Source organism: Lepidochelys kempii, chromosome 12 (assembly GCF_965140285.1).
Source record: "Lepidochelys kempii isolate rLepKem1 chromosome 12, rLepKem1.hap1, whole genome shotgun sequence".
Lineage (NCBI taxonomy): Eukaryota > Metazoa > Chordata > Testudines > Cheloniidae > Lepidochelys > Lepidochelys kempii.
Genome location: NC_136391.1, coordinates 9,941,546 through 9,955,913, shown reverse-complemented (window position 1 = coordinate 9,955,913; position 14,368 = coordinate 9,941,546).

The following is a 14,368-nucleotide window of genomic DNA, read 5'->3' as shown; positions in this document are numbered from 1 at the left end:
ACTGAGCCAAGTTGTGTTCAGTCGTTTCTCAGTGACTCATTTAATTGGCAGTCTCTCTGGAGAGGATTAAACAGGAGCAAAATAAGTGGCAAAGCTGTGTCAGATTCCGCAGAGAGGTGTGTGCAAAGATGAAGAACAAAGAAATGGGCTTTGGGGGGAAACCAGGGCCGAGTTTAATATGAGTGTTGTGTCCTCTGTGCAACCCAAACTAGTCGCCTACAGGTTCGAAAACAACCACCTGGGCCTGATCCATAGCTCACTGACACCTGTGGAGAGACCCCTCCCTATCCACTGACTTCACAGGATTTTTGTCAGACCTTATTGGCCCCAGTTCAGCAAGTCCTGTAAGAACAGGCTTACCTTTAAATGTGTGCTGAAATGCTCTGCTGAATCAGGGCTTACGTGTATTGTTACTTCCCCTCTGTTGAATGACAAGGATTCTAAACACCTCTGCTCTTTACTTAGCACAAGACATGCCCAAAGGTACACAAAAACAAACTAATAGTCTTCTCCCCTGCCTCAGTTTCCTCACCACTGTGGGGTGTACTCTGGGCTTGGGCAGAGCCTTCTGGGGTGTCTAGGATCCTTCCCCTATGGCTCAGGGATTCTCTTCAGAAATATGGCGCCTTCTCTGACCTTGGCTAGTCTACAGGTAAACAGGATTCCCCTGCTAACCAAAGCCTTCCTCTCTCTCCTGCCCAAAGCTTTCTGTGTGGCTCGGTGAATCTTCCCCTGACCCACCCAGCTTCTGTGACTACTCAAGACTAGCATCAATACCTGGGATTCTTTGTTGCAGGTCTGCGGATTTTCTACTATCGCAGATACACTTTTAATCCTTTGGAAGAAGGCTAAACATACAATATCAAATTTCTCCAGTGTTTCTTAGGTTTCTCAGCTCCGGGTTACAGTTTTCATATTAAATCAGTGTTAATAACTAGATAAACAGACATAGCAGGCATATATAGAACAGAATTGTAGAATGTTGCAAATAAACGTTTAAGGATTTCCCTTATCCCCTTTCATATTGAATCAACTTCCACAATAAACTCTTTTCTACAGTATGGAGAAAATGGATACATGAGCTAGATTCTACTCTTCCTGGCCCAGTCCAGTGGCTTCAATAGAGTCGCTCCAAATTCGCACCAGTGAGACAGGAGAATCAGGCCCACTGTGCCCAGTCAAAAGTCCACAGAACCAAGGGCCAGATCTGACCTCAGTTACACTGGAGTAAAGCCAGAATCATTCCACTAAAGTCAATGGAAGTTGTCTAGATTTACACCTGGGTAACTGAGCAGAGAGTCAGATGCTCAGTGAGGCTAGTGGCTTCACTCAAACTCCTCTCAGATTAAACATCCCATCATGATTGACATAGAATCCTGTTTTTTCTCCCCAGCAATGGGACAATCTAATTCTCTCAAAAGCTGCGTGGAACTTAGAAAATGTCCCCACCAAAGGAAAGTGTTGATTTGCCCAGCAGAGTTTGTTTGGTCTCTCGTGAGCACTAAGCTGGCGCATGATCACCCCTGCAGAGGAAGGGACTAACAAACGTTCAGGAGTCGCCATAATGGCTGGCACACTTATCTCTGAGTCAATGGGCTGGGAGTGCCAGGACAGAAGTTCCCTGCCAGGACAGAGGCTCATCTTGGAATTTCCATTTCTGCAACTCGCCCACAAATGGAAATGGATTTGCGAAACCGCTAGTGGCAACGAGCAGAGAGAGGGTGTTTAAGTAGCTGTGGTTATCTCGAATTTGGGCTGCTTTAGGGGTTGCCATTTCTGGTAAATGACCCATTTGGACTCATTCCTCGGGCCCAGGGGGTCACGGCTGGAGGATCCATCAGGATTTCAGTAGTCGCCCACATGCAATGAGGAAGTTCAAATCTGCAGCTGCCAAGGAGAGTGCTTGTTGGCATTGCCAGCAGAGGCCAAGGATTGACTAGCCGTGAACAATCAGCTCTCCTCATATGCCGCAGGGGTGACCCCTTCTGCTCAGGGGGAGGCACGTTAGTGGGGCAATAGGGGCTGTTTGCACAGATGCTGTCCCGCTTTTATGTGCCTTAGGACTTCAGGCTCCATGGCTGCTAACCTAGAATCTTTCATGAGCACTAATGACCTAATCCTACATCCAGCTCCCAGTACCAGGGCTGAACCCTGGGGATATCCAGGCAGGTAATCCCGCACTCTCTCTGTGGCTGTTACTGCATCAGCCTGCATATTGTTGCTTGTACTCCCAACTCTGCAAGGGGCAGCGGCCAATGGACTCAAGCAGCGATGGATGCACCAGCTCCCCACCCCATTCTGTTCCTTAACACCCCCCTGACAGCATTTCCCTGGAGCGGGGCTCCACATCTGGAATATGCTCCCCATCAAGCCTCCACAGTTCCTGCTCCCAAGGCATCAGAACAGTCCCTGTGCAAGCGCACAAATTAAAAGCTGGCAAAGCACATTCAGCCAGAACTGTAACTCACGCAATCAATTTAGAAAGGAAAGAAATCTGTTGTTAAATAGCTTTGCCTTCGCCATCTAAATCCAAATGTTGGGGCATGCACTGGGCTAACAGACTGTTCAAAGGAAAGGGTTAATCCCTATGCATCATAGTGGACGCTTTGGTCTCCATGTTATTTTAGCTAGGGTGATGCCTGGATGCTTTGTCTTGATTCCTAGTTGCTTGAAACCAGGGTGTCCAAGGAAAGCACACCTTCGTGTTAATACCACATGTGAATGACTCCCTGGGACAGTCTGACAGTCCCTCATTCATTTTATATTTCCCAAATATGTGACCTTCTGATCTCGGTAAGAAGGATAAAGAGACTTTAATCAGCTGCTCTAAGGAATTATGGATGGCTAATTGTGCCTGTCACCTCAATTATATCTTTGCAGCCTATGGTGTTTGTAATTATTTAAAAGATCCTTTTCGGCCTTCATTAGCTGTACACAAAAGAATTCAGAAATAATTAACATGTATGATTTAGAAATTGGCCAGTGGGCTGTAAAATACCAGCCAGTGGGAAAGTCTTGCAATTCGGACCGGCGCTTTGATACGATTTCATTCTGGTCTCGAGGCTCTGGAAGGGTTTTGTAACCGTTCATTAGTGACACTATGAGAAAATACAGCTTCCCCATTAGCATGGTCTTGAGTAAAGCGGGAAGGCTTTCAGGAATCCCTGTAATTAAAGTGCACACGAATCAGAGTGACAGGAGGACCAGTCAATCACTCCAGATGTCAGAGAAGACCAGAGCCAGAAGGTGAGATGAAGGGTTGGGATGGCCAGAGTGCAGCCCACAAGACAAAAGACAGGTTTCTTCAACATGGCTCCCAGCTGCTCTCTCAATATGGAGGGAGGTTCACAGAGGCAACAGGTTCCAGCATGAAACACTCCATCTTGCTCCCAGCAAGCTGGCTGCTCAAGATGGGACACTGCATGATGAGACAGGGCCCACCTCCACATCGTTAAGGAAGGCAGCTGCAGTCTGCTTCAGCACGTGCTGAGTGCCCTGCATTTTGTGGCACAGCCCTGCCTCATGCTCCTTAAATCTTGCACACCAGCATTGTTGTCCTGAACATGGCATGGTTTCCCTGGTATCTATATCCCCTGGCACCGGAGCAGCAGGGTTGAGTGGCTATAGGCAATTCCTCCTCCCCCGGCCCTCAGTGTTATGGACTCTGGGCTCTGTGCAGTGCACGCCGAAGACATATGCATGTTCAAGAATCAAAGCAGAAGAATGAAGAAGTTACATGAGAGGTGCCAGCTGTCAGTCCTGCCCACCTCATTCACCCCCTGCCCTTCCTAATAGCAAGTTCAGTTCCCCCTGCACAACTAGAGATGGGAGTTTTACATCACTGGAATGGATGCCCAGGCTTTCCAAAGGGGGACAAGCAGCGCTGCTAGCCCTAGATGGTCCAGAGCTACCATGCTGATAACACACAGATACACCTGCCTGTGTTATCACATTCGGTTTATACAGGGAGGGGAGCAGCAGTCTCATACCAATGATCCCTTTCTCCAGGGCAATTCCTTCAGGCCTCAGCTGCCTTTCCGGTCTGATCCCCCTTCTCTAGTCAGCTGGTCCATCACCTGTCTCCCCAGCCCCCAAAGCCATCCATCCTGTCTAGAAGTCCTCCATTGCTGTGTCCATGCCCAGGGGCAGCTCTGCTCTGCTTGCCTTTAGCATTATTTTAGGCACTCTCATCTCTGCCTTGCTTCCCTGGTGGTGGAGACACTATGTAAAGATGCAGGAAGGAAGCCCTGTGGGAATGCCTGTTCCCAGAAAGCTACAGAAATAAAAAACAGGCTCAGTGGCTTGGCTTAGACACAACTGGATTAGAAGATAGGGAGGGTATCGGAAAGGAAATGGGGAGCTGCACAAGAGGCAGGGCCAAGATCCACGGTCTTGGAGAAAATAAGGCTGACTGTGTAGATGATGGGATAGATGATAGGACAGGGAGCAGCTGCCACAAGGAGAATCGGGGCACAGATGAGGCAGGCTGCACCCCAGGTGAAGTACAGCAGAAGGACTGGGCCAAGGGGAAATTATGATAACATCTAAAATGGCTCAGGGTTTATGCAAAGAAAGTTCGATTAATGTTTTCCTGTAAATAACTTTCACAGCAGCTTTGATCCACTGACAGCCACAGACACTGTTGTTTTCTGAAGGACACATGTAGAAAGCCCTGCACTCTGGCATGGTGTCTTTAGGTCCGTACTCAGCCATGCTTTAATTTCTTGATTCAGTGAACAGTTGCACCTTCTGGAGAGGCTGATAACATCTTCAAAGCAAATACTGAGCAGGAATGCCAGAAAGGGGCAGTGACTGTAAGCCTGGGAGGCTGCCAGCAGTTGAAGTCACGTGACCTTATTTGCAAAAGGTTTGATCCACTGTAGTGTGGGCTGAGATCACCTGCCTGGTTCTCACATTCTGTGATCATCAAATAGCCTGGTTTGGAGGCAAAGATATTTTCACACAGTATTTATTCTGCTGGATTACAAGGTTATTAAATTTTGCAGACCACCATGTATGATAGCTTTGAAAGCCAGTGTATATACCACCGATCAGGTTTGGGTTTCTTTGCTACACTGATTTCCTTCCCGCCCTGGCTTCTGTTTTTCCATCGGTTGCTTTGGAGTAACTCATGCTAAGGAGTAACAGTGGAAGGCTAGTATGCTGCCGCCTATCATGGTCTTTGAAAGCCAACACAGGTAGAAGATAGGTAGAGAGTAAATTGCAGTCTGCCCTTCTTAGGGATATCCATGACCTGCCAGATCAGATCAAACCACGGTCCTGTCTCCAATACCAGCTAGTACCAAATACTTCAGAGGAAGTGTCAAGAAACTGCAGAAGGCAGTTGTTAAGTAGCCTGCATTATCAGTTGCTGGATTTGCGTGTGCTCTCTCTCTGTATGCTGTACTCGCCCTGCAGACCTCGCTAGTACCGCCCAGAAAGACAGCAGATTTGGTTCAGTGGTGAAAGCGCTCAGCCAGGTTTATTGCCCTCAAGACACAGGACTGGTGCCCGGCCGACAGCACGGGGACACCAACACACAAGTGCCCTGTGGCAAGGATTCTGCTCAGTCAGCGGTGGGACTCCCCACTGCCCCCTTAGCCAGACAAAGACATCCCTTCTGTGACCCTTCTTTTATACACTGATACAAACAAACTACGTATTACCCTTCTGACGTGGTTAGTCTACACCCTGCACCTGAAAAAAGAAAAGGAGGACTTGTGGCACCTTAGAGACTAACCCATTTATTTGAGCATGAGCTTTCGTGAGCTACAGCTCACTTCATCGGATGCATACCGTGGAAACTGCAGCAGACTTTATATATACACAGAGAATATGAAACAATACCTCCTCCCACCCCACTGTCCTGCTGGTAATAGCTTATCTAAAGTGATCATCAGGTGGGCCATTTCCAGCACAAATCCAGGTTTTCTCACTCTCCACACACAAATTCACTCTCCTGCTGGTGATAGCCCATCCAAAGTGACAACTCTTTACACAATGTGCATGATAATCAAGTCTGGCTATTTCCTGCACAAATCCAGGTTTTCTCGCATCCCCCCCACCCCCATACACACACAAACTCACTCTCCTGCTGGTAATAGCTCATCCAAACTGACCACTCTCCAAGTTTAAATCCAAGTTAAACCAGAACATCTTGGGGGGGGGGGGGAGAGAGTAGGAAAAAACAAGAGGAAATAGGCTACCTTGCATAATGACTTAGCCACTCCCAGTCTCTATTTAAGCCTAAATTAATAGTATCCAATTTGCAAATGAATTCCAATTCAGCAGTTTCTCGCTGGAGTCTGGATTTGAAGTTTTTTTGTTTTAAGATAGCGACCTTCATGTCTGTGATTGCGTGACCAGAGAGATTGAAGCGTTCTCCGACTGGTTTTTGAATGTTATAATTCTTGACATCTGATTTGTGTCCATTTATTCTTTTACGTAGAGACTGTCCAGTTTGACCAATTTACATGGCAGAGGGGCATTGCTGGCGCATGATGGCATATATCACATTGGTGGATGTGCAGGTGAATGAGCCTCTGATAGTGTGGCTGATGTGATTAGGCCCTGTGATGGTGTCCCCTGAATAGATATGTGGGCACAGTTGGCAACGGGCTTTGTTGCAAGGATAAGTTCCTGGGTTAGTGGTTCTGTTGTGTGGTATGTGGTTGTTGGTGAGTATTTGCTTCAGGTTGCGGGGCTGTCTGTAGGCAAGGACTGCACCTGTTGGTTTGAAAAACCTTATCTCTAGGAGGGGTCAGGGTGTCCCTGTACCATCTTCAAAGAGTGTGTTTATACCATCACTTTGTATTGGGGTGTTTTTGTACTAGCCGTCTGGAATGTGTTTAGTGGATACCTAGTGCCTAGTACTGCTGGGGGGTGCCTGTGTTTTAGCAACATCAGCCATATCCTTGCCAAGTTCTCGTACTGACTTTGGTTTGGGTCTCCGGCCTGCACCAGGCCCAGTATTCCAGGCTCCCTCTCTCTCTACTGCAGCTTGACAACATGAAAAAGCCAGCTTCTAAATCCATGGTTTTCCCTAGATCCACCTTTCGCAAAGTCCCTGCTGCAGTACAATCTGATGCGTGGATAGGACTCGAGTCTTGCCTGGGGCTTTTGGGCACTACTCCATTATGAACAACACAGCAAGGACTTGAAATCAGGATTTGTAGGCTCCAATTGCAGTTGTGCTATAGGCAAGTCACTTAACCTGCTCACTCCTCAGTTTACCCATTTGTGTAACCAGGGAGGCAGTGTGTTATATGGTGTATAGGGTACCAGACTGGGATTCAGGACATGTGGGTTCTATTCCTGGGTCTCCCTGTGTGACGTTGGGAAAGCCATGTAACCGCTCTGTGTCTCAGTTTCCACATCTGTAAAATGAGGCAAACAATGCTTACCACCTTCATTTGGAAGCACTTTGAGTCTATAGATGAGAAGTGCTAAGTGGACTGTGGGGTGTTTTTGTTTCTTGGACTAGATTGATCCACCCCTCCTGTCTTCCAACCTTCTTCAGAATCTACACTACCAGTGGCCACTACTGCCCCAGATAACACTCCTGAATGGGATGATGGATTATGTTCAATAAATACACTGTAAAAGCCACAAAACAAAGTCACATTTCCCTGGTAAAAGAAGCCATTGTGAAATGAAGAAAACTACCCACCCACGGGCAACACTGATAAGAGCCACCTCTGCGCTAAATAATAGCGCTCTAAAAGCCTTACTCAGAATACAGTGCAGGTCAAAGAATTAGTTCAGTTCACTCAGAAAAAAAAAAAAAAAGAGAGAAGAGAAGACCTGGCAGAAGTCACACAGGAATCCTGGTTCTGTTGCTATTCCATTGGGAAGGGCCTGTCTAAACACACCTTTTGTGCTGCTTTAACCGTAGCAGTTTGAAACCAGTCTAGTTAGACTGCAATAATCTACATTGGTATAAGCACCTTTATAGGGGGATAAGTGCACCCGCATAAAGGTGCTTATACCAATGTAGATTATTCCTGCAAATTGAGGGAATAAGCCATACCAGTATTATTGTGTCCACACTAGCTTCTGTACTGGTTTAACTATTTCAGTTTAAAAATAAAGTCTCAAACCTAACCAAAATAGTTACATCACTATAAAATGTGGCTGTAGACCAGGTCAGCATTATATATACTGTCCTTAATTTCCATGTCTTCATAGAATCAGAGGGTGAGAAAGGACTGCAAGGGTCATCTAGTCTAATCCCCAGTTAACTCCGTAACTGGCCAAGCAAATCAAGGTCTAACACTCAAACTTGTTGGTATTTCTCTGTCTGACTACAACGTGATAACTCTTGAATGACACATCCAATTAATTCCACAATTTCTGGGAATGTTCTTGGCATCAATGGGCACAAACCTATCGATTTTGGTGGGGAAAAAAAATACAGGAATAGCAAAAGGGGGAAATGACGCCCTGGCATCTGGATAACCAGCAACTTTAATCACCTCTAATGGTCTACAGCTTAAAGCAATGGTTGGTGGCAGCCATTAGCACCTTCCAGCAAAACACCCCACATTTTAGCTCTGCCCATGTCCCAGTTTAATTTAAAATGTTTACTCCCAGAGGAAAAAAGATATGAGAAATGTGGGGGAAGAAGTGGCACCCACAGAGCCCCTGGCATGGGGTGAAAATAAGGAACCCTGACATGGGGAGAAAGGGAAACGGGGATGCACACAGAGCCTGTGGCATGGTAGAGAAGGGGGAAAAGGAGGCATGGGGGGGAGACAGTTGAATGAGGGGAGAGAGTGGGAGACCCAGTATAGAAGGGGGAATTTGGAGGTCACGCAGATCCCCTGGCGTGGGAGAAAAAGGGGGGAGCATAACATGTGGGGGAGGAAAGATTGGAAGGCACACAGAACCCCTGGTATGAGTGAGGGAGTTGTGGGGTAGGGAGTCCTTGAAATAGAGGGGGAAGGACACAGTGGGCACACTGGGTTGGGGGGAGGAATGCTCCTGGTGTGTCCAAAGAGCTTAGCTTACAAAACACAAAAGCAAGAAAGCATGCTACTGTCTAGTATTAAACACAGTTTAATGTTTTAACCTGAAGATTACTGCACTTCATTTACCTGACTTCACCCATTAACCATAATTATTTCCATACATAACAAGGAAAATCACTCCCCTAAAAGTTCTTGTAAGTTCTTAATAGACATGATATCAATCAGAGACCAGGGGAGTAAGGTAATATCTCTTATTGGACCAACCTCTGTTGCTGAAAGAGAAGATTGAGCTACACAGAGCTCTTCAAGTCTGATATCAATGCCACGAAACTTTGAAGTCGAGCTTGTGACCTTTTTATTAATGAAAACAGTTTTGTTGAAAAATGGTCTTCAATAAAAAAGTTCTGTGAAAAACTGTCAACACTGTAGAAAATTGTTGTAATTTCTTGGGGGGGGGGAGAAGAAGGAAGGGGTGGGGGGCAGGGGGAGAAGAACAGCCTTCCCCTCCAATCCCACCCACTGTTATCTATCAACATTTTTCTTTTACCCAAATCGTAATTTTCAGGAAACAAAATGAATTGTTGATATCAAAAGCATGATGAAAATGGCTAACAAAAATCACAAACAAAATCCGTAAAACATTTCCAGCTCCTTGCACCAGCTTTTCAGATTCTAGCTCAAGATGTTTTAAGCATTTATATACTTTTTTTTCTTTTAATCTCAAAGTATCATCACACAGCGTTATAGTATTTTGTCCTTCCAACAACAGACCTGGCATGACAATGAAGGTGTACAGCACCCGCTATTTCAGTGTCTGTGTGGGTGACTTCAGTCAAAATACTCAAAAATTGGCCCCTAAAGTCAGGCATAAATACTGATTGAGTCTATCATGGGGCAAGGCTTCTCCCCAGCTTGCAAACACTTGCTCCCAAGACCAGTCCCCTTTAAGAAGGTTTAGTCTCTTTTCACACAGGCAAGTAAAACAAACAAACAGTCTTTGAACTCACTCTTTGCTCTCAGGCTTCAGGGGCACCCCTCCCAGGGTCTCCAGTGCTTCTGCTTCCTGGCAGTTTCCCTCCAAGTTCTGGTCAGTTCTGGGAGCAGTAACCCCAGGGCTGCTTCCCTGAGCACCTTGCCCCTTGCTCCAGGGACCCACCGCAGGAGTTAGCTCTGCTCTGCCTCCCCTTCCCCACACCCAGCCTGTCCCAATCATGCCCTTCCACCTCCACATTGCCTGCCCTCTGACAGGCCTTTATAGGCCCAGGTGTAACCCAGTCCCCTTTAATTAGCTGGATTGGACTCATCTGCTCTGAGACAGGGGAGCTGGGGCCAGTTCTACTCACAGGAACCAGCTGCCAGCTTTCCACTGAACAGCTCTAAAACAGTCATTAGAGTGTAGTTGCACCCACTAGATTTCAAACAATATGTAATTTTTTAAATCAGGCTGTTTCCCTCCCTCCCCAGTTATAGGCAAGTCTTTTTATTGTACAATTTTAGCTCGGCTACAGCAATAGAGATGGAGTTGGATCTTTTCTTCACAGCTCCCACAGGGAGCTTGGTGCCTCAGCAATTTATAACTGCATTGGGTTGAAATTTGGTATGTAAAGTGTCAGCCCAATTAGAAATTATTTTACAGAACATCCTTCCCATTGGTTAAGCTGTTTAACCTGGGCTCTAATGCTGGCTGAGCCAGTGACTCCCTGTGTAACCTTTGACAAGTCCCCTGACCCTTCTGTTCCTCAGTCAACCCAGCTGGAAAATTAGGTAAAAAGCAAGGTCTGGGATTGAGGGGAATTGGTGCCTCTGAGCTGAGATCTTTTGGGCAAATACATTACAAGATTTTGCCTTCTGAACATAGCACAGCAATGACAAGTTGCTGACATGGTTTGAGAGTTACATTAAAACGTCTGGCCTTAAAAAGAAAACCTAGCTAAAACTAAAGCAACAAACTATACTGATGACTCTGGTTGTAACTTTAATACCCACTATCCCAAAGGATATTTTGCCTTTAAAAGATATTGGATATACACAGTAGCAATTCATTATCCCGGGAGCTTGCATTCTTATGGGCCACTTGTCCATGTATAACCCAATATCCCATTGAAATGAGCAACATAGATAAAAAGAATGTCTACTGAAATAGCTGTGGTCACACACTCCGGACTAAAGATTCAGCGCTTAGCTACATAGCATTGCCACCTGGACTACGAGATCATGGTTTGTAAAGCGCTCTAATATGTTGCACTCTAACTGCTCTGTATCTAGTACATTGCTAACATAGTCCTATTTGAAATGGGATTACATCAGCACAAACTAGGTCCCTTTCAGTTTGCACCAGCAGGGTCTACACAGGGTAGTTAGCATGTAACACAGTAGAGCGCTCTACAAATCACAGCCCTGTAGTCTGGACTGCAGCACCGTGTAGACAAGACATCAGATGTCACAGCTGTGATGTGTTTGTTAGCAGGAGGTAACACATTACAGAAGTCACAACTCTCGCCGTGAAAGACAGCATTTCCAGTCTTTGTGTGATTGCTCATTTTTACGAGGGAGCTTGTCAGATCATCTATTAAGATGTGAAATATTTCTTAAATGTAAACGGCAAAATTAAAATTGATCATTTCATGCGCAGCGTGTCTATCCTCATCAGTCCAAGAGGGGACATTAAGCAGAGAAAAGTATAGCAGCTCATCTTTTAAAAAATACTTTTCCTGGCTTTGAAAGTCTCCTGGCACAGATGGGATCTCCAAAGGGCAAGTTGCTGTGACCTCACTGAAACAAAAAGTCTCATTGCAATACACAGTATCTGTGAGTTCACAGAACAAAGCACTCTGGGGACACCAGCAAGTGGCAAGAATTATTTCAGACAGGGCTGCTGGGGAAGCGGGGAGAAAGTATTTTTAAGAGGGTAGGTAAAATGCATTGCTGTGTTGAAAGCAAAGGCATTCAGCACTCAGATCTGTACTTCACTTGATTTTCACTAGTTTGCCTTTAAGATGGCACATACCTAGTTCATGGTTGGTAGTAATCTTACTTACCTCTAAGTCAGATCATGGGTTCAAGTCTCATCTCTGGAGACTTAGGCTCAGTCTGGATGACAACACAAAAAAGCGTACGTAACACTAGGAAGCTGCTGCATGGTCGGAGCTAGTTTTTCCCCAACCTCTTGGTGCCACTCAGGTTTAAGATCCCATGACACTTACTGTAAGAGTAAAAGGAAAACCTTAGGTGTCCTCGCAAACATTCACACTCTCAAAACAAGTTCAAACGTCCAAGGCACTCTGAGAGCTATTGCTCAGCAGTGAACAGCTCTCACATTTACCTACCCAGAAACAGCACTACAAGTATGTGCCACTTGGCACACAGAAATGGTGTTTTTTTGCAACCACATTTAGACCTGTCTCTACTAGGCAGAATCTGTCTATACACAACCATGAAAGAGAACCAGGCAGTTAAAACAGCATTAAAAGAAAGCAGCCTTGGGCTGGAATCTCCCCTCACCAGCAGTTAGCTGACAAAGTTCAGCTTCCCTTTCGGGGATATGAGCAAAACCAAAGCAGAGTTTTTTCACTCCAGGTTATGAGTATTATTTCCTTCCAGTAATGCCGCCCCACCCCTCCCCTTTAGTAGGTGCACTCTAAACACTGGCAGCAAAGTCCCTGCTCCCAAAACATCACAGATAAATAATAGGCAGGAAACAGACAGAGTGCAACAGACAGAGATAAGTTAGTAGCTCTTTATCTATATGTTAAATAATCAAGAAATGTAAACAAGACCCAAATTATTCCTCAACTGTGACACTGTTAGCCAACAACTTTCCCATAGGCATCACAGACAAGTTGCAGAAGGGGCACAAATGTGGAGAATGATTTTATAAAATTATAAATAGGTAAAAATCAGTCAGACTCACTGTGGAGATTAGGCAAGGAAAATGCAGCCTCCTCTCAGGCTGTATCCAGGTTGCCCCACCCCTCCTTCCTGCTGTTGCTGCATGCCAGCTGTACCCTATATTTTAATGAACCTCAGCTGCATCTACTTTCCAACCACTTAATCCTTGACAGTTTGATTCCATCCTCTGCAGATAAAAATGTCTTGTGGGTTTTGTCCCTGCCTGAGGAGTCTTCGTCAGGATATTAAAGCTTTAATAGATTACCCTGTAATTAGGTAAACAATTTCTTCCCAGGTCTTCTGATTACCAAAGCATTTAAGCTGGGGCTTGCTCCCTCATGAGCATCTTTTCTTGTTTGAGCTCATGGTAAAACCAGAATGCTAATTTAATCCGTCACTAACATTTCTAGCATCAAGCAGAAGGAAGAGCTTAAGCTGGGGGCTCTTTTTTCAATAAGGGTTCAATAATAGCAAAAGTGATGACCAACAGAGTGCTGCATAATTTTTAAAGTTTACTTGCGTGCTTAAGCCCTCTGTACAAAAGGAACCAGGCTGTGAAATTAGACGCTTGGGCTCTGATCCTGCAAAAAGCGACTCATGCTTAATTGGGCTCCATGGCCCTGCTCACATCCATGTGCTTAACTTTATGCACAAGCATTTGCTGGATCAGGACCTTTAAGACTTTATGCCCTTTGGGGTAGGGATTGCCTTTTCATTATGTACAAGTACGTACCACAACAGGGTCTCGCTCTCATATGGGGCCTCTAGGTGCCACTGCAGTAGAGATGATATATTAAATACAAAGATCATCTGTTATGACATCAATCTTATTTCGGAGTACCACAACTCATATAGTCTAGAGCAGGTCATTCTGAAGAAATTCTGAGATTTTGAAATTTGGGTTTGTCCTGAATCAAGACAAAAAGTGAAAATCTCAGCGTTTTTTGCAAAACAATTAATAAAATATTTCATGTTGACCTCATTGAAAAGTTTCCTTTCAATAAGGTCAAACATTTCAACTTTTAAATTATAGTAGAGTTTAATATAACATAAATCAAAATGATAAAGAGAAAATGAAATGCTTCGATAATTTTCTGTACAAACTGTCAACAAAATCAGTGTTTCTACAAAAATATTTCAATTTCATCAAATCAGCATTTCCCAATGCAAAACTGTTCCATCAGAAAATTTTCAAACAGCTGTTCTATAGGCCCCTCAGACCAATGACATTTTGTATGTATCTAGCACCTGTCTTCTACAGATCTCAAAGCATGTTATTTGTATTACCATTCGTGCCTCGGGACCCCAGTCTGCGATCAGGACCCCATTGAGCTAGGCACTATACAAATGTGGAATAAGAGACAGTCCCTGCCCTGAAGAGCTTACAATCTAAATACAAACAAGAGTTAAGCCTCACAACAGCCCCACAGGGATAGATAATATTCCTATTTTACAGATAGATTAACAGAATCCGAGTGCCTTGTTTGCCCAGTGTCACACAACGAGTTATG